We start from the raw sequence: 19,284 nt of genomic DNA on the forward strand, positions 1-19,284 counted from the left end.
CACTCTTGTTCTTAATTCTCATCACAAACCTGCTTTTAATCTTCAATAAAATCAATGGTATCAGAGCAACAAAGCTCTTGAAACCAAATCTAACTTCCGCAAACACTCTGTTCTTGTTTCAATTCTCTTTCTTTAACTTTCTCTCTCCTGTTCTTGAAGTGTTCTTGGCGATTTGAAGAAGAATGGAAGAAGCAACAACAACAACAACAAACATCTCAACATACCTGTGACCTTGAAGGGGTTAACTACCTCTTTTGGGCAAGGATGGTGAAGAGAGCCTTGGTGGAAGAGGTTTATGGAAGTATGCCACAACAGAGGCCGCTCCAAAACAAACCACTCAAGGAGAAGATGGAAAAGAGGTGGTGGTGGTAGCTGATGAAGAAAAATGGAGTCAAGAAGATCTCATGGTGCTCTCAGCTCTCCTCAGCTCTCTTGAACCAGCAATAATGGAGTCTTACTCATACTGTGAGACTACCAAGCAGCTGTGGGATACTCTCTACAAAGTGTATGGAAATGTTTCCAACCTCACTAGAGTATTTGAAGTGAAAAGGGCCATTGGCGCTCTCAACCAAGGAGATGGGGAGTTCCAACCTCACTTTGGCAAGTTCAGGTCTCTTTGGGCAGAGATGGAGATACTAAGGCCACACACAACTGATCCTACCACTCTCTTAACCAGGCGTGAAGAGGATAAAGTGTTTGGACTGCTGCTCACTCTCAGCCCATCTTATGGTAGCTTGATTAAGCACATCTTGAGATCTGACAAGCTCCCTGACCTGGATGAAGTATGTGCTCAAATCCAGAAGGAGGAAGGATCAGTGGGCTTATTTGGTAACAAAGGAGACCTAAACATGGCACACCAAGCTGAAGAAGCTGTGGCCAACAAGGCATACAAGCAAGAGGAGAAGAAAGCCTTGATCTGTGACCATTGCAAGAAGAAGGGTCACCTAAAGGACAAGTGCTGGCTTCTCCATCCCCACTTGAAGCCAAACAAGTTCAGAGAGACTCGCCCCCAGCACCAGGATGCAAGAGCCAATCTCTCAACTGATGGGGCAGAGCCAACCACACCACACCCTATGGGAGCAAGCAGCAGTGGCGTGGGGAGTGCCATGACCTCTGCATCAGTGTATGCTACACCAAGGGCCAATCTAGATGAGATCATCACAAAGTCTGACTTAAGTGCTCTCATCAAGGCCTTAAAAGAATCTGGTATACCTAAAACTCTTGGTACTTCTCTTAGTGCATCTCACACTGTTGGTAGTTCTATGAGTGTTTTTAAAACTGCTAAACCTCTGATTATTGATTCTGGTGCATCACACCATATGATTAGTGATTTAAGCTTGATTAAAAACATTGAACCTGCCTTAGGAAATGTGATGATAGCCAATGGAGATAAAATTCCAATAGAAGGAGTAGGTGATCTCAAACTGTTTGACAAAGTGTCTAAAGCTTTTTATATGCCCACATTTGCATCTAACTTGCTGTCGGTTAAAAGAGTGACTAATGATTTGAATTGTCAAGTTACTTTCAGGCCTAACAGTGTGTATTTTCAGGATATTGATTCTAGTAAGTTGCTTGGCAAAGGTGTTACCAAGGGAGACTTGTACTTGCTTGAGGACACAAGACCAGCTTCTGATTTATCTTGCTATTTTAATTCTGTTTCTGAATTCCCTAAAGATGTAATATGGCATGCTAGATTAGGACATCCTCATTCTCATGCTTTGAACATCCTGTTGCCTAGTATTTCTTTTAAAAGTGATTGTGAGGCTTGTATATTAGGAAAACATTGTAGAAATGTGTTTCCTAAATCAATGACCATCTATGATAATTGCTTTGATTTAATCCATTCTGATGTATGGACTGCCCCATGTGCATCTAGAGAACAGCATAAGTATTTTGTGACTTTTATAGATGAAAAGTCTAAGTACACTTGGATCACTTTGCTGCAATCAAAAGATAGGGTGCTAGAAGCCTTTAAAAATTTTCAGAATTATGTCACTAACCATTTCAATGTTAAGATTAAAATTCTTAGATCAGATAATGGTGGTGAATACACTAGCACAGCCTTCAAACAACACTTAGCTTCACACGGAATCATACACCAAACCAGCTGTCCTTACACACCTCAACAAAATGGTGTGGCAGAAAGAAAGAATAGACACTTGATGGAAGTGGCCAGGAGCATGATGTTTCACTCCAATGTGCCTAAGAGGTTTTGGGGAGATGCAGTGGTTACTGCTGCTTATCTTATCAACCGCACGCCAACAAGAGTTCTTCACAATGCCACTCCATATGAGGTATTGAACAAAACTAAATCATCCATAGATCACTTGCGTGTGTTTGGGTGTGTGTGTTTTGTTTTGATTCCAGGAGAGCTTAGAAACAAGCTGGAGGCCAAGAGTAGAAAGGCAATGTTCATTGGGTATTCAACTCACCAGAAGGGTTACAAATGTTATGTACCAGAGACTAGAAGAGTTCTGGTATCAAGGGATGTTAAGTTCATGGAATCAACAGGCTACTATGATGAAAAGAGTTGGGATGAACTCAAGGATCTTTCTCAATCAGCCACTGATAGAGCTAACAACCTGAGAATCATTATGGAGAGACTTGGCATCAGTCTACCAAAGGAACCAGCAAAGGTCAGGGAGACCTCCACTCGGGCTGCTGAAGAAGTAGTAGAAGAAGTTGGAGTATCTCATCATGATCATGAAGGGGGCCATGGAGATGATCAATCTGCGCAAGCTCAGCCTGAAGAGAACTCAGGAGTATCTCATGATCAAGAAGAGATGGGATCACAACCACAAGCAGCCACTGAAACTCATGAGGAACCAAGTGACAACAATCAAGCTGATCAGATACAAACCTTGAGAAGGAGTACAAGGAACAGGAGACCAGCCTCAGATTGGATCAACACAAGGGTTTACTTCAATGCTAAAGCCGTGGCACATCCTATTAGTGCAGTATGCTCACTAGCTCACTACCCAGCAGAGCATCAAGCCTTCATCACCGAATTGGATCAAGAATGGATTCCAAAGACATATGAGGAAGCCATGCAAGATGAGGAGTGGGGAGCATCTGTTGGAGATGAGATGGGAGCTATGGAAAAGAATGGAACATACTTTGAAAGTGAGCTTCCCAAAGGGAAGAAAGCAGTGACAAGCCGGCTTCTCTTCACAATCAAGTATGGAGCCAATGGAAAGCCAGAGAGGAAGAAAACCAGACTGGTGGCAAGAGGCTACACTCAAGTGTATGGTGAAGATTACTTGGATACATTTGCACCAGTGGCAAAACTGCACACCATAAGAATTCTACTCTCACTTGCGGTCAACTTGGAGTGGGACTTGTGGCAAATGGATGTGAAGAATGCATTTCTTCAAGGAGAGTTAGATGATGAAGTATACATGAGACCTCCTCCTGGCCTTGAAGACATGGTGAAACCAGGAAATGTGCTTAGACTCAGGAAGGCCATCTACGGATTGAAACAATCTCCAAGAGCATGGTACCACAAGCTAAGCTCAACATTGAATGGAAGAGGCTTTGTGAAGTCTCAAGCAGACCATTCTCTCTTCACTCTCACCAGCAAGGAAGGTATCATAGTCATACTGGTATATGTTGATGACATAATCATCACTGGTAGCAACAAGGAAGGTATCATCTCAACTAAATCTTTTCTCAAATCTACTTTTGATATTAAGGATTTGGGAGAGTTAAAGTACTTCCTAGGGATTGAATTTTGCCGCTCTAAAGAGGGGCTGTTCATATCTCAAAGGAAGTACACACTTGATATCTTGAATGAGGCAGGAACCATTGGAAGTAGACAGGCCAAAACACCATTGGAAGAAGGCTACAAGGTGCTGCGAGAGGGGGAGTATGAAGCTACTCCATTTCAAGATGTCAAGAAGTATAGAAGAATGGTGGGCAAGCTCATCTATTTGACCATTACCAGACCAGATGTGTGCTTTGCTGTGAACCAAGTGAGTCAACACATGGGAGCTCCTAAGGTGCATCATTGGAACATGGTAGAGAGGATCTTGAGATACTTAAGAGAGGCGCCAGGTCAAGGAGTTTGGATGGCGTGTAACAAGAGCACTGAAGTTGTGGGGTATTGTGATGCTGATTGGGCTGGAGACAGAGTAGATAGAAGATCAACCACAGGTTATTGCACATTCATTGGAGGGAATCTGGTCACATGGAAGAGCAAGAAGCAAAAGGTGGTATCTTGCTCAAGTGCTGAAGCAGAATATAGAGCAATGAGGAAACTTACCAGTGAGCTGATATGGATCAAAGGTCTACTCAAGGATTTGGGCATTGAGATCAGTACACCAATGACCATGCATTGTGACAACCAAGCAGCAATACACATCGCAAGCAACTCAGTCTTCCATGAGAGGACTAAGCATATAGAAGTGGACTGCCACAAAGTAAGACAAGCAGTGGAGCAGCTAGTGATACTTCCATGCTATACTAGGAGTGAGGATCAACTAGCTGATATCTTCACCAAGGCAGCCAGCAGCAAGGTCTGTGAGTTCATTCATCCTAAACTTGGACTCATAGACCTCACTTGTCACTGATCCCCTTAGCCATGAAGGATTCTACTCTTTTTCCTTTGCTTGGTTTTTATCCCAAGTGGTTTTTCCAAGTAAAGGTTTTAATGAGGGAATGCTTCATGGTTTCCAAGCTTGATCAATCCCTATGGTCAAGCTTGAGGGGGAGTGTTGACATGAAGCAATAAATGGATGCATGGACATGAGAAACAAAGAAGAGAAGAAGATGAAGCCTCTCGGATGGATGAAGAAATACTTGATCAGCACAAGTCTTGTGAGGCAAGTCTGGCCGTACAATACTTGGGTATCAAGCTATCAATTTGCCATGAAGAGTTATTCAAAGACAAGAAGAATATATTTAAACTAGGAAGAGTGAAGCTGGCGACCGTTGAAGTGTGGAGACAAGGAGAAGCAAGCTGCACAATTAAATAATGAAGGAGTCACATGATCTCCTTGCCGTTGGGAGCTGTCTCTCTCCATCCAGACCTGTCCCTTTCTCGGATCAGTGCGCAGAGAAGACTAGCTTAGTTTATTATAGTTCTCTTTGTCTTGTTTCTCTATTTTTGCTATTTAACCATGTATCATGTTAACCATTTTAATTAAGGGAAATATGAATTCCTCAACTCTCTCTCTTTAGTTTGCGCAAACAACTCCTCTCTCTCTCTTCTCTTTCACTCGGATTCATCTTTACTTACACTCTTGTTCTTCAATTCTCATCACAAACTTGCTTTAATCTTCATAAATTATCACTAAGAAGCTTTATTTGGAACCACTAATCAGTGGAGAATAACCAGGAAGTTGAATAAATCTCATAGGAGTTGTGAGTAAGAAGATATCCCACTTTCTATCCAGATGATTCCAGATTAGCCTGTTCGGACATATGGCAATATCTTCATGATTCTTATCAAACCAGGATGAACCACGATCTAAGAAGCTTTATTTGGAACCACTAATCTGTGGAGAATAACCAGGAAGTTGAATAAATCTCATAGGAGTTGTGAGTAAGAAGATATCCCACTTTCTATCCAGATGATTCCAGATTAGCCTGTTCGGACATATGGCAATATCTTCATGATTCTTATCAAACCAGGATGAACCACGATCTAAGAAGCTTTATTTGGAACCACTAATCAGTGGAGAATAACCAGGAAGTTGAATAAATCTCATAAGTGTTGTGAGCAAGAAGATATCCCACCTTCTATCCAGATGATTCCAGATTTGCCTGTTCGGACATATGCCATTATCTTCATGATTCTTATCAAACCAGGATGAACCACGATCTAAGAAGCTTTATTTGGAACCACTAATCAGTGGAGAATAACCAGGAAGTTGAATAAATCTCATAGGAGTTGTGAGTAAGAAGATATCCCACTTTCTATCCAGATGATTCCAGATTAGCCTGTTCGGACATATGGCAATATCTTCATGATTCTTATCAAACCAGGATGAACCACGATCTAAGAAGCTTTATTTGGAACCACTAATCAGTGGAGAATAACCAGGAAGTTGAATAAATCTCATAGGAGTTGTGAGTAAGAAGATATCCCACTTTCTATCCAGATGATTCCAGATTAGCCTGTTCGGACATATGTCAATATCTTCATGATTCTTATCAAACCAGGATGAACCACGATCTAAGAAGCTTGATTGGAACCACTAATCAGTGGAGAATAACCAGGAAGTTGAATAAATCTCATAGGAGTTGTGAGTAAGAAGATATCCCACTTTCTATCCAGATGATTCCAGATTAGCCTGTTCGGACATATGGCAATATCTTCATGATTCTTATCAAACCAGGATGAACCACGATCTAAGAAGCTTTATTTGGAACCACTAATCAGTGGAGAATAACCAGGAAGTTGAATAAATCTCATAAGTGTTGTGAGCAAGAAGATATCCCACCTTCTATCCAGATGATTCCAGATTAGCCTGTTCGGCCTATGCCATTATCTTCATGATTCTTATCAAACCAGGATGAACCACGATCTAAGAAGCTTTATTTGGAACCACTAATCAGTGGAGAATAACCAGGAAGTTGAATAAATCTCATAGGAGTTGTGAGTAAGAAGATATCCCACTTTCTATCCAGATGATTCCAGATTAGCCTGTTCGGACATATGGCAATATCTTCATGATTCTTATCAAACCAGGATGAACCACGATCTAAGAAGCTTTATTTGGAACCACTAATCAGTGGAGAATAACCAGGAAGTTGAATAAATCTCATAGGAGTTGTGAGTAAGAAGATATCCCACTTTCTATCCAGATGATTCCAGATTAGCCTGTTCGGACATATGTCAATATCTTCATGATTCTTATCAAACCAGGATGAACCAATATCTAAGAAGCTTTATTGGGAACCACTAATCAGTGGAGAATAACCAGGAAGTTGAATAAATCTCATAGGAGTTGTGAGTAAGAAGATATCCCACTTTCTATCCAGATGATTCCAGATTAGCCTGTTCGGACATATGGCAATATCTTCATGATTCTTATCAAACCAGGATGAACCACGATCTAAGAAGCTTTATTTGGAACCACTAATCAGTGGAGAATAACCAGGAAGTTGAATAAATCTCATAAGTGTTGTGAGCAAGAAGATATCCCACTTTCTATCCAGATGATTCCAGATTTGCCTGTTCGGACATATGCCATTATCTTCATGATTCTTATCAAACCAGGATGAACCACGATCTAAGAAGCTTTATTTGGAACCACTAATCAGTGGAGAATAACCAGGAAGTTGAATAAATCTCACAGGAGTTGTGAGTAAGAAGATATCCCACTTTATATCCAGATGATTCCAGATTAGCCTGTTCGGACATATGGCAATATCTTCATGATTCTTATCAAACCAGGATGAACCACGATCTAAGAAGCCTTTATTTGGAACCACTAATCAGTGGAGAATAACCAGGAAGTTGAATAAATCTCATAGGAGTTGTGATTAAGAAGATATCCCACTTTCTATCCAGATGATTCCAGATTAGCCTGTTCGGACATATGGCAATATCTTCATGATTCTTATCAAACCAGGATGAACCACGATCTAAGAAGCTTTATTTGGAACCACTAATCAGTGGAGAATAACCAGGAAGTTGAATAAATCTCATAGGAGTTGTGAGTAAGAAGATATCCCACTTTCTATCCAGATGATTCCAGATTAGCCTGTTCGGACATATGGCAGTATCTTCATGATTCTTATCAAACCAGGATGAACCACGATCTAAGAAGTTTTATTTGGAACCACTAATCAGTGGAGAATAACCAGGAAGTTGAATAAATCTCATAAGTGTTGTGAGCAAGAAGATATCCCACCTTCTATCCAGATGATTCTAGATTTGCCTGTTCGGACATATGCCAATATCTTCATGATTCTTATCAAACCAGGATGAACCACGATCTAAGAAGCTTTATTTGGAACCACTAATCAGTGGAGAATAACCAGGAAGTTGAATAAATCTCATAGGAGTTGTGAGTAAGAAGATATCCCACTTTCTATCCAGATGATTCCAGATTAGCCTGTTCGGACATATGGCAATATCTTCATGATTCTTATCAAACCAGGATGAACCACGATCTAAGAAGCTTTATTTGGAACCACTAATCAGTGGAGAATAACCAGGAAGTTGAATAAATCTCATAGGAGTTGTGAGTAAGAAGATATCCCACTTTCTATCCAGATGATTCCAGATTAGCCTGTTCGGACATATGGAAATATCTTCATGATTCTTATCAAACCAGGATGAACCAATATCTAAGAAGCTTTATTGGGAACCACTAATCAGTGGAGAATAACCAGGAAGTTGAATAAATCTCATAAGTGTTGTGAGCAAGAAGATATCCCACCTTCTATCCAGATGATTCCAGATTTGCTTGTTCGGACATATGCCATTATCATCATGATTCTTATCAAACCAGGATGAACCACGATCTAAGAAGCTTTATTTGGAACCACTAATCAGTGGAGAATAACCAGGAAGTTGAATAAATCTCATAGGAGTTGTGAGTAAGAAGATATCCCACTTTCTATCCAGATGATTCCAGATTAGCCTGTTCGGACATATGCCAATATCTTCATGATTCTTATCAAACCAGGATGAACCACGATCTAAGAAGCTTTATTTGGAACCACTAATCAGTGGAGAATAACCAGGGAAGTTGAATAAATCTCATAAGTGTTGTGAGCAAGAAGATATCCCACCTTCTATCCAGATGATTCCAGATTAGCCTGTTCGGACATATGCCATTATCTTCATGGTTCTTATCAAACCAGGATGAACCACGATCTAAGAAGCTTTATTTGGAACCACTAATCAGTGGAGAATAACCAGGAAGTTAAATAAATCTCATAGTAGTTGTTAGTAAGAAGATATCCCACTTTCTATCCAGATGATTCCAGATTAGCCTGTTCGAACATATGGCAATATCTTCATGATTCTTATCAAACCAGGATGAACCACGATCGAAGAAGCTTTATTTGGAACCACTAATCAGTGGAGAATAACCAGGAAGTTGAATAAATCTCATAGGAGTTGTGAGTAAGAAGATATCCCACTTTCTATCCAGATGATTCCAGATTAGCCTGTTCGGACATATGGCAATAGCTTCATGATTCTTATCAAACCAGGATGAACCAATATGTAAGAAGCTTTGATTGGGAACCACTAATTAGTGGAGAATAACCAGGAAGTTTAATAAATCTCATAGGAGTTGTGAGTAAGAAGATATCCCACTTTATATCCAGATGATTCCAGATTAGCCTGTTCGGACATATGGCAATATCTTCATGATTCTTATCAAACCAGGATGAACCACGATCTAAGAAGCTTTATTTGGAAACACTAATCAGTGGAGAATAACCAGGAAGTTGAAAAAATCTCATAAGTGTTATGAGCAAGAAGATATCCCACCTTCTATCCAGATGATTCCAGATTAGCCTGTTCGGACATATGCCATTATCTTCATTATTCTTATCAAACCAGGATGAACCACGATCTAAGAAGCTTTATTTGGAACCACTAATCAGTGGAGAATAACCAGGAAGTAGAATAAATCTCATAGTAGTTGTTAGTAAGAAGATATCCGACTTTCTATCGAGATAATTCCAGATTAGCCTGTTCAAACATATGACAATATCTTCATGATTCTTGTAACGACCCGGTTCACCCAAAACCGGTTTGATTCATTTTTTTAAATTATTTTGTACCAAACCATTTCTTAAACCGAGCTACATATATACATGTGTATATATCTTCTTCCAAACCTAGCATCGTGTACCGTCAAAGGAGACGCAGCCTTTAATCACCATCGTCTTCTTCCTCTCCACCATGTCTCCAAGTCCACACTCATGCTCTTCTCTCCTCTGTTATTTTCTCTTACCATCCAATCACGTTCATCCTGGCCTCGATCCGCAGTGCTTCATCACAAATCAACATCAATGATGCCCGAGCACTCATATGCATTAGAGAAGAAGCCTTGCGACCATAGCTGCGACCATAGCTACCATGGTGGGCCTTGTTTCTGTGTTACGCCAGATCCGAGAGATGAAGAATAATCACCAGACCCATTGCCATTCCATCTCACACGTTGTGGACGTGAGCAAAGACGAGAGAGAGTGAGGACGTACAAACAGAGCAGTTGAAGATCTTCACTATGTTTACTTGCATCATTGGATCCATGGCTGAGGTGTAGTTTTGTGAGAGGCTTCTAGTACGATTCAGAAGACTATAGACTGCGAGTCATGGCTCTTTGGATAGATCTCGTTTCAACGAATCTGTAGCAGCAAACGGAATCGAGATCGGAGTTGTACAGCAAAGGTTATGGACATTCCTTCTTGGCCAAGAATAAACTTAAGCTGTTGCGATGCAGAGACAGTTCCGACCAGTCTCAGCATAAAGGCGAAACGGTCGACCTAAACGAAAGCTTTCAATCTGGAAATTTGTCAGTAAGTAGTTAACTCTTTTATCTATCGTCTCCAAGAAGCGGATTGTCATTTCGAGTTATTTTCTGAAGGTTGTGTTTGTTTTCGCGGGAGATATTACTGCAGTCTTCGTTTGCGATCAGCCTGGAGGTGAAGCTAATTTGGTTAACCAGATGGTGTCCGATCGGAGTAAACTCGGTGTCTGTGGATAGAGGACATTTAGGACTACATTTTGACCGGACGGATTAAAAAGTTAAGGGTCAGTTATTGAGATATCTATCTATTTTTCTTAGGGTTGAGTTCTGCCAGAATCATCATATTCATTTATTTTCAGAGAGTTCCGGAGTTGCTGTTTTAGAACCATCAAGGACATTTGATGTTTTCTCAGTTTTCTTCAGAATTGTGGCAAAGGTGAGGGCTATTCTCGTAATTTCTCGTACACGGCATAGGACTTCGAATAAACATAGTTTAGTTCTAATATGTATCCGTCTTTGTGAATTGAGTCAGTCTGATGTCTGATTGGAGTCTGCTTGATAGTTTAGGTTCTTTGCTTAAACCGGATATAGGTGTCTAGATGGTTCAACTTTGATTGTTTCATTTAGAACTGATATATTATAATATTATTAATATAATATTTATTTATTATGATTGTGTATGGGATTTTGCCGGGTACAGAGAGTTTTATCTGTAGGCCGGGTTTTGTGTTGGTTACGGTCAGCTTTAGTCGACCGGTTGATCGTAGCTGTTGGTCGATAAATCGTCTCCGGGCGTGTGTTGCCGAGCATATATTCGGTGGGTTTGGGCCTGTTAGTGGGTCGGCCGTTAGGGCCATTATTTGATCTTTGGGTACTTTAGGTGCCGTGTTTGTTATGTATTAGTATTAAATTATATTTATACGGAGTGCTATGTCCAAGTCAATGAACTTCGGGTTTAGCATCCCATACCTCACTGAGTGACTCCCCAGTTGCTCACCCCTCTTTCTTCCCCATTTCAGGTGAGACAGACGAGTATATGATATTTGGACGGATTGGTGCTACTGGACTTTTTATTCGGATTTTTATTTGGGTTTTGAATGAGTGGATTTGTGTATATGGGCTATTGTGTTATGATTTATTGTTGCTGGCCCATTTTCTCGAGATAGGAGGTGACGGGTGTCACAATTTGGTATCAGAGCGAGGTTCCATCCCGGTTTCATCCCGGGATGGCGATTAGGGGATTCGGTTTTCAATGTTTTCAAAAATATATATAATAAATATTAATAATTAAAAAAAAATTGTTTTGGAAATTCTTTTAGCACCATTCTGTCCAATAATTACAAACTCAATTGCCTCTTTTTATTCCGATGAGTAAAATCATCGTCATTCACCCTTCGGATAACAGTGTTGTAGCCAGATGTTCAGCAGACGAGTGATGTCAGTTTGTCAGATTGCTCAGAGGTTTATCGGTTTCTTCAGTCATTATTTCGAGGTTTTTCAAGAGTGGATATGTGACGTTTCAGCCACCACCCATTTTCAAGCCATCACTCCACGAGTTTCTGATGTATTGAGTTATGTGATTTGAAGTATGAGCAATTGACTGGCATGTGGTTTTTGTGTACGAGTATGTTGGTTTCTTTTGTACGCTTTGTTTGAAACTTGTGGGGATCGCTTTTAGACTGGGGGTGTGCCGGTTGCGTTGTGTTGGTATTGGAGTTACACTTGGCATGTTTGCCAGGTTTTGATTATATTAATCGTTTCAGAGATGTGTTAGTTCGGACAGTTGCCAGAGGATGTTGAGAGCTATTTTTATTTTTATTTTAATCATTGTATTTGTACTTGGAGAGGTCAAGTTATTCAGATACTCGTCAGAGATGGAGCTGAGTTTTTACGATGTCATTTTTGAGATGGATTATCGTCATGAAATCAAGTGGTGATTATTTTCCCGAGAACAAAAGTTCATATTCCTGGAGCAGAGTAGAGTTTTATTGCATTCATTCTGAGGAGTTATTGGATAGAGGAGGAAATGCATTTTTGGCGACCATTTCGATGGTTGAGGATGATGGACAGCATGAGCTGCAGGATTTTCAAGTTATTGCAGAGTATGAGGATATATTTGAGGGCTTAAATGGGTCATTACTAGCCAGAGGAGACGCTCTTACAATTGAGTTGGAAGCATGGACAACACTAATTACACGGGCTCCATACCGTCTAGCACCAGCAATGGGAGGAACTATCTGATAAGGGTTTCAGAAGACCTATTACTTCACCATAAGAAGCACTAATATTATTTGTGATGAAGAAAGATGGGAGTTTCAGGGTTTGTATCGTCTACAGGGACTAGAACAAGGTAAAAAAAAAGTACTCGCTGCAGCTTCATGGTTTTCTAAGATTGATTTAGTATCAGGATATCATCAGGTTGCTATAGCCGAGGAGCATGTACGGAGGACGGTTTTCCATATACACTATGGACATTTTGAATTCGTGGTGATGCTAATTAGGTTTTCGAATGTACTGTTAAGCAGTCAGGAACCTTATGAATGATGTCTTTTGTGATCACTTGGATAAGTGCATGGTTGTCTTCATCGACTGCATCCTGATTTATTCTTAGAGAGTATTAGTTGGTTGCTAGCTGTTTCTCGCAGAGGAAAAAAATTAGGATTTTTGGGTCACATGTTTCAGAAGCAGGAGTTGTTGTATATACATAAAAGATTATTATAAGTTTAGAGTGGCCTACACCTAAGAAGTACTGAGATCTGAAGTGTTATCATCATTGGCAAAAAGAAGGATAGAGCTACATTGTGTCGCCATGTCAGACTTGTCCGATGATCAAAACAAAACATCAAATATTTATGGGATTATTATACAATATACTTCTTCTAGATTGGAAATGGGATATGTTGATTGTGGGTTTCCTCATAGGACTATGGAAGTGTTTCTATGAATGAATAATGTATGAGCAATCATGGACCGTCTCGCTAAGTTAAATTAAAGAGGGCAACATCAGGACTTGTGTTTAGCTCGCGAGAAAAAAAAATTGAGGAAAGCATCTACCGCTGGAATAGTTCATGCACAGTAACAGTTATCACTCAAGCATTCAGATATTACTTTACCAAGCTCTCTATGGAAGATCATTCACACATGTTATGATTGGACCGAACTGGGGAGTGGTAAGACTAAAACAAACAATTGTTCAAAAGACGTTAGAGCAGATGGAAATGCTCAAGAGTCGACTAAGGAGTTCATTACCGTGAAAACAGTTAGACCGATAAATGCACTAGAGATTTGAAAGGTGGATGATTTCATATACCTAAAAATGAGGACTTTTCAAGAGGAGGTCTAAATCTCTGAAACTAAGGAATTTTAAGCCGAGATATATGGGATCATATCCTATTTTGGAGCAGATTGGAGTAGTGCTATTGTTTGAGTTTATCAGCAAAGTTGTTAGAGTTTCAAGACGAAATCCATGTGTCAGTTTTGAGGAAGATCAGGAGAGAGCCAAAGCTTATTTTTGCAGAAGCTGCCAAGTGATCAGCGTAAAAAAAAAAAGTTATGCACCTTGCCAACTAGTAAATACTATAAATCAGCAAGTACTGAGGTTCGGGGGATGATTACCATATTGATCAAAGTTTGTTGAGAGAGAAAGTAATGATCCCGGGGGAGATCTGGAAGACCGAGATTCAGATAAGGATCAACGCCACAGAGTTATTTATTTTTGAGGACAGTATTGGACAGCCGGCTCAGGATTTGAATTCGAGGACGAATTCCTTATAAGTAAGGGAGAATTGTAACGACCTGGTTCACCCAAAACCGGTTTGATTCATTTTTTAAAATTATTTTGTACCAAACCATTTCTTAAACCGAGCTACATATATACATGTGTATATATCTTCTTCCAAACCTAGCATCGTGTACCGTCAAAGGAGACGCAGCCTTTAATCACCATCGTCTTCTTCCTCTCCACCATGTCTCCAAGTCCACACTCATGCTCTTCTCTCCTCTGTTATTTTCTCTTACCATCCAATCACGTTCATCCTGGCCTCGATCCGCAGTGCTTCATCACAAATCAACATCAATGATGCCCGAGCACTCATATGCATTGGAGAAGAAGCCTGCGACCATAGCTGCGACCATAGCTACCATGGTGGGCCTTGTTTCTGTGTTACGCCAGATCCGAGAGATGAAGAATAATCACCAGACCCATTGCAATTCCATCTCACACGTTGTGGACGTGAGCAAAGACGAGAGAGAGTGAGGACGTACAAACAGAGCAGTTGCAGATCTTCACTATGTTTACTTGCATCATTGGATCCATGGCTGAGGTGTAGTTTTGTGAGAGGCTTCTAGTACGATTCAGAAGACTATAGACTGCGAGTCATGGCTCTTTGGATAGATCTCGTTTCAACGAATCTGTACCAGCAAACGGAATCGAGATCGGAGTTGTACAGCAAAAGTTATGGACATTCTTTCTTGGCCAAGAATAAACTTAAGCTGTTGCGATGCAGAGACAGTTCCGACCAGTCTCAGAATAAAGGCGAAACGGTCGACCTAAACGAAAGCTTTCAATCTGGAAGTTTGTCAGTAAGTAGTTAACTCTTTTATCTATCGTCTCCAAGAAGCGGATTGTCATTTCGAGTTATTTTCTGAAAGTTGTGTTTGTTTTCGCGGGAGATATTACTGCAGTCTTCGTTTGCGATCAGCCTGGAGGTGAAGCTAATTTGGTTAATCAGATGGTGTCCGATCGGAGTAAACTCGGTGTCTGTGGATAGAGGACATTTAGGACTACATTCTGACCGGACGGATTAAAAAGTTAAGGGTCAGTTCTTGAGATATCTATCTATTTTTCTTAGGGTTGAGTTCTGCCAGAATCATCATATTCATTTATTTTCAGAGAGTTCCGGAGTTGCTGTTTTAGAACCGTCAAGGACATTTGGTGTTTTCTCAGTTTTCTTCAGAATTGTGGCAAAGGTGAGGGCTATTCTCGTAATTTCTCGTACACGGCATAGGACTTCGAATAAACATAGTTTAGTTCTAATATGTATCCGTCTTTGTGAATTGAGTCAGTCTGATGTCTATCTGCTTGATAGTTTAGGTTCTTTGTTTAAACCGGATATAGGTGTCTAGATGGTTCAACTTTGATTGTTTCATTTAGAACTGATATATTATAATATTATTAATATAATATTTATTTATTATGATTGTGTATGGGATTTTGCCGGGTATAGAGAGTTTTATCTGTAGGCCGGGTTTTGTGTTGGTTACGGTCAGCTTTAGTCGACCGGTTGATCGTAGCTGTTGGTCGATAAATCGTCTCCGGGCGTGTGTTGCCGAGCATATATTCGGTGGGTTTGGGCCTGTTAGTGGGTCGGCCGTTAGGGCCATTATTTGATCTTTGGGTACTTTAGGTGCCGTGTTTGTTATGTATTAGTATTAAATTATATTTATACGGAGTGCTATGTCCAAGTCAATGAACTTCGGGTTTAGCATCCCATACCTCACTGAGTGACTCCCCAGTTGCTCACCCCTCTTTCTTCCCCATTCCAGGTGAGACAGACGAGTATATGATATTTGGACGGATTGGTGCTATTGGACTTTTTATTTCGGATTTTTATTTGGGTTTTGGGTGAGTGGATTTGTGTATATGGGCTATTGTGTTATGAGTTATTGTTGCTGGCCCATTTTCTCGAGATAGGAGGTGACGGGTGTCATAATTCTTATCAAACCAGGATGAACCACGATCTAAGAAGCTTTATTTGGAACCACTAATCAGTGGAGAATAACCAGGAAGTTGAATAAATCTCATAGGAGTTGTGAGTAAGAAGATATCTCACTTTCTATCCAGATGATTCCAGATTAGCCTGTTCGGACATATGGCAATATCTTCATGATTCTTATCAAACTGGATGAACCACGATCTAAGAAGCTTTATTTGGACCACTAATCAGTGGAGAATAACCAGAAGTTGAATAAATCTCATAAGTGTTGTGAGCAAGAAGATATCCCACCTTTCTATCCAGATGATTCCAGATTAGCCTGTTCGGACATATGTCAATATCTTCATGATTCTTATCAAACCAGGATGAAGCAATATATAAGAAGCTTGATTTGGAACCACTAATCAGTGGAGAATAACCAGGAAGTTGAATAAATCTCACAGGAGTTGTGAGTAAGAAGATATCCCACTTTCTATCCAGATGATTCTAGATTAGCATATTCGGACATATGGCAATATCTTCATGATTCTTATCAAACCAGGATGAACCACGATCTAAGAAGCTTTATTTGGAACCACTAATCAGTGGAGAATAACCAGGAAGTTGAATAAATCTCATAAGTGTTGTGATTAAGAAGATATCCCACCTTCTATCCAGATGATTCCAGATTAGCCTGTTCGGACATATGCCATTATCTTCATGATTCTTATCAAACCAGGATGAACCACGATCTAAGAAGCTTTATTTGGAACCACTAATCAGTGGAGAATAACCAGGAAGTTGAATAAATCTCATAGGAGTTGTGAGTAAGAAGATATCCCACTTTCTATCCAGATGATTCCAGATTAGCCTGTTCGGACATATGGCAATATCTTCATGATTCTTATCAAACCAGGATGAACCACGATCTAAGAAGCTTGATTGGGAACCACTAATCAGTGGAGAATAACCAGGAAGTTGAATAAATCTCATAGGAGTTGTGAGTAAGAAGATATCCCACTTTCTATCCAGATGATTCCAGATTAGCCTGTTCGGACATATGGCAATATCTTCATGATTCTTATCAAACCAGGATGAACCACGATCTAAGAAGCTTTATTTGGAACCACTAATCAGTGGAGAATAACCAGGAAGTTGAATAAATCTCATAGGAGTTGTGAGTAAGAAGATATCCCACTTTCTATCCAGATGATTCCAGATTAGCCTGTTCGGACATATGGCAATATCTTCATGATTCTTATCAAACCAGGATGAACCACGATCTAAGAAGCTTTATTTGGAACCACTAATCAGTGGAGAATAACCAGGAAGTTGAATAAATCTCATAGGAGTTGTGAGTAAGAAGATATCCCACTTTCTATCCAGATGATTCCAGATTAGCCTGTTCGGACATATGGCAATATCTTCATGATTCTTATCAAACCAGGATGAACCACGATCTAAGAAGCTTTATTTGGAACCACTAATCAGTGGAGAATAACCAGGAAGTTGAATAAATCTCATAGGAGTTGTGAGTAAGAAGATATCCCACTTTCTATCCAGATGATTCCAGATTAGCCTGTTCGGACATATGGCAATATCTTCATGATTCTTATCAAACCAGGATGAACCACGATCTAAGAAGCTTTATTTGGAACCACTAATCAGTGGAGAATAACCAGGAAGTTGAATAAATCTCATAGGAGTTGTGAGTAAGAAGATATCCCACTTTCTATCCAGATGATTCCAGATTAGCCTGTTCGGACATATGGCAATATCTTCATGATTCTTATCAAACCAGGATGAACCACGATCTAAGAAGCTTTATTTGGAACCACTAATCAGTGGAGAATAACCAGGAAGTTGAATAAATCTCATAGGAGTTGTGAGTAAGAAGATATCCCACTTTCTATCCAGATGATTCCAGATTAGCCTGTTCGGACATATGGCAATATCTTCATGATTCTTATCAAACCAGGATGAACCACGATCTAAGAAGCTTTATTTGGAACCACTAATCAGTGGAGAATAACCAGGAAGTTGAATAAATCTCATAGGAGTTGTGAGTAAGAAGATATCCCACTTTCTATCCAGATGATTCCAGATTAGCCTGTTCGGACATATGGCAATATCTTCATGATTCTTATCAAACCAGGATGAACCACGATCTAAGAAGCTTTATTTGGAACCACTAATCAGTGGAGAATAACCAGGAAGTTGAATAAATCTCATAGGAGTTGTGAGTAAGAAGATATCCCACTTTCTATCCAGATGATTCCAGATTAGCCTGTTCGGACATATGGCAATATCTTCATGATTCTTATCAAACCAGGATGAACCACGATCTAAGAAGCTTTATTTGGAACCACTAATCAGTGGAGAATAACCAGGAAGTTGAATAAATCTCATAGGAGTTGTGAGTAAGAAGATATCCCACTTTCTATCCAGATGATTCCAGATTAGCCTGTTCGGACATATGGCAATATCTTCATGATTCTTATCAAACCAGGATGAACCACGATCTAAGAAGCTTTATTTGGAACCACTAATCAGTGGAGAATAACCAGGAAGTTGAATAAATCTCATAGGAGTTGTGAGTAAGAAGATATCCCACTTTCTATCCAGATGATTCCAGATTAGCCTGTTCGGACATATGGCAATATCTTCATGATTCTTATCAAACCAGGATGAACCACGATCTAAGAAGCTTTATTTGGAACCACTAATCAGTGGAGAATAACCAGGAAGTTGAATAAATCTCATAGGAGTTGTGAGTAAGAAGATATCCCACTTTCTATCCAGATGATTCCAGATTAGCCTGTTCGGACATATGGCAATATCTTCATGATTCTTATCAAACCAGGATGAACCACGATCTAAGAAGCTTTATTTGGAACCACTAATCAGTGGAGAATAACCAGGAAGTTGAATAAATCTCATAGGAGTTGTGAGTAAGAAGATATCCCACTTTCTATCCAGATGATTCCAGATTAGCCTGTTCGGACATATGGCAATATCTTCATGATTCTTATCAAACCAGGATGAACCACGATCTAAGAAGCTTTATTTGGAACCACTAATCAGTGGAGAATAACCAGGAAGTTGAATAAATCTCATAGGAGTTGTGAGTAAGAAGATATCCCACTTTCTAT

At 39.9% G+C, this 19,284-nt stretch overlaps 2 long non-coding RNA genes across 2 annotated transcripts; both read left to right on the forward strand.

Moving 5' to 3' along the window:
* The first annotated feature begins 9,718 nt into the window (after window positions 1-9,718).
* On the forward strand, window positions 9,719-11,633 carry LOC130501658 (uncharacterized). Its single transcript, XR_008939841.1, has 3 exons — window positions 9,719-10,488; window positions 10,591-10,875; window positions 11,459-11,633. It is a non-coding gene; the product is annotated as an uncharacterized LOC130501658 (long non-coding RNA).
* Window positions 11,634-13,983: 2,350 nt separating this feature from the next.
* Window positions 13,984-16,135, forward strand: LOC130501659 (uncharacterized). Its single transcript, XR_008939842.1, has 3 exons — window positions 13,984-15,255; window positions 15,331-15,407; window positions 15,984-16,135. It is a non-coding gene; the product is annotated as an uncharacterized LOC130501659 (long non-coding RNA).
* The last annotated feature ends 3,149 nt before the right edge of the window (window positions 16,136-19,284 follow it).

The sequence above is a fragment of the Raphanus sativus genome, unplaced genomic scaffold, assembly GCF_000801105.2.
Source record: "Raphanus sativus cultivar WK10039 unplaced genomic scaffold, ASM80110v3 Scaffold0249, whole genome shotgun sequence".
Taxonomy (NCBI): Eukaryota; Viridiplantae; Streptophyta; class Magnoliopsida; order Brassicales; family Brassicaceae; genus Raphanus; species Raphanus sativus.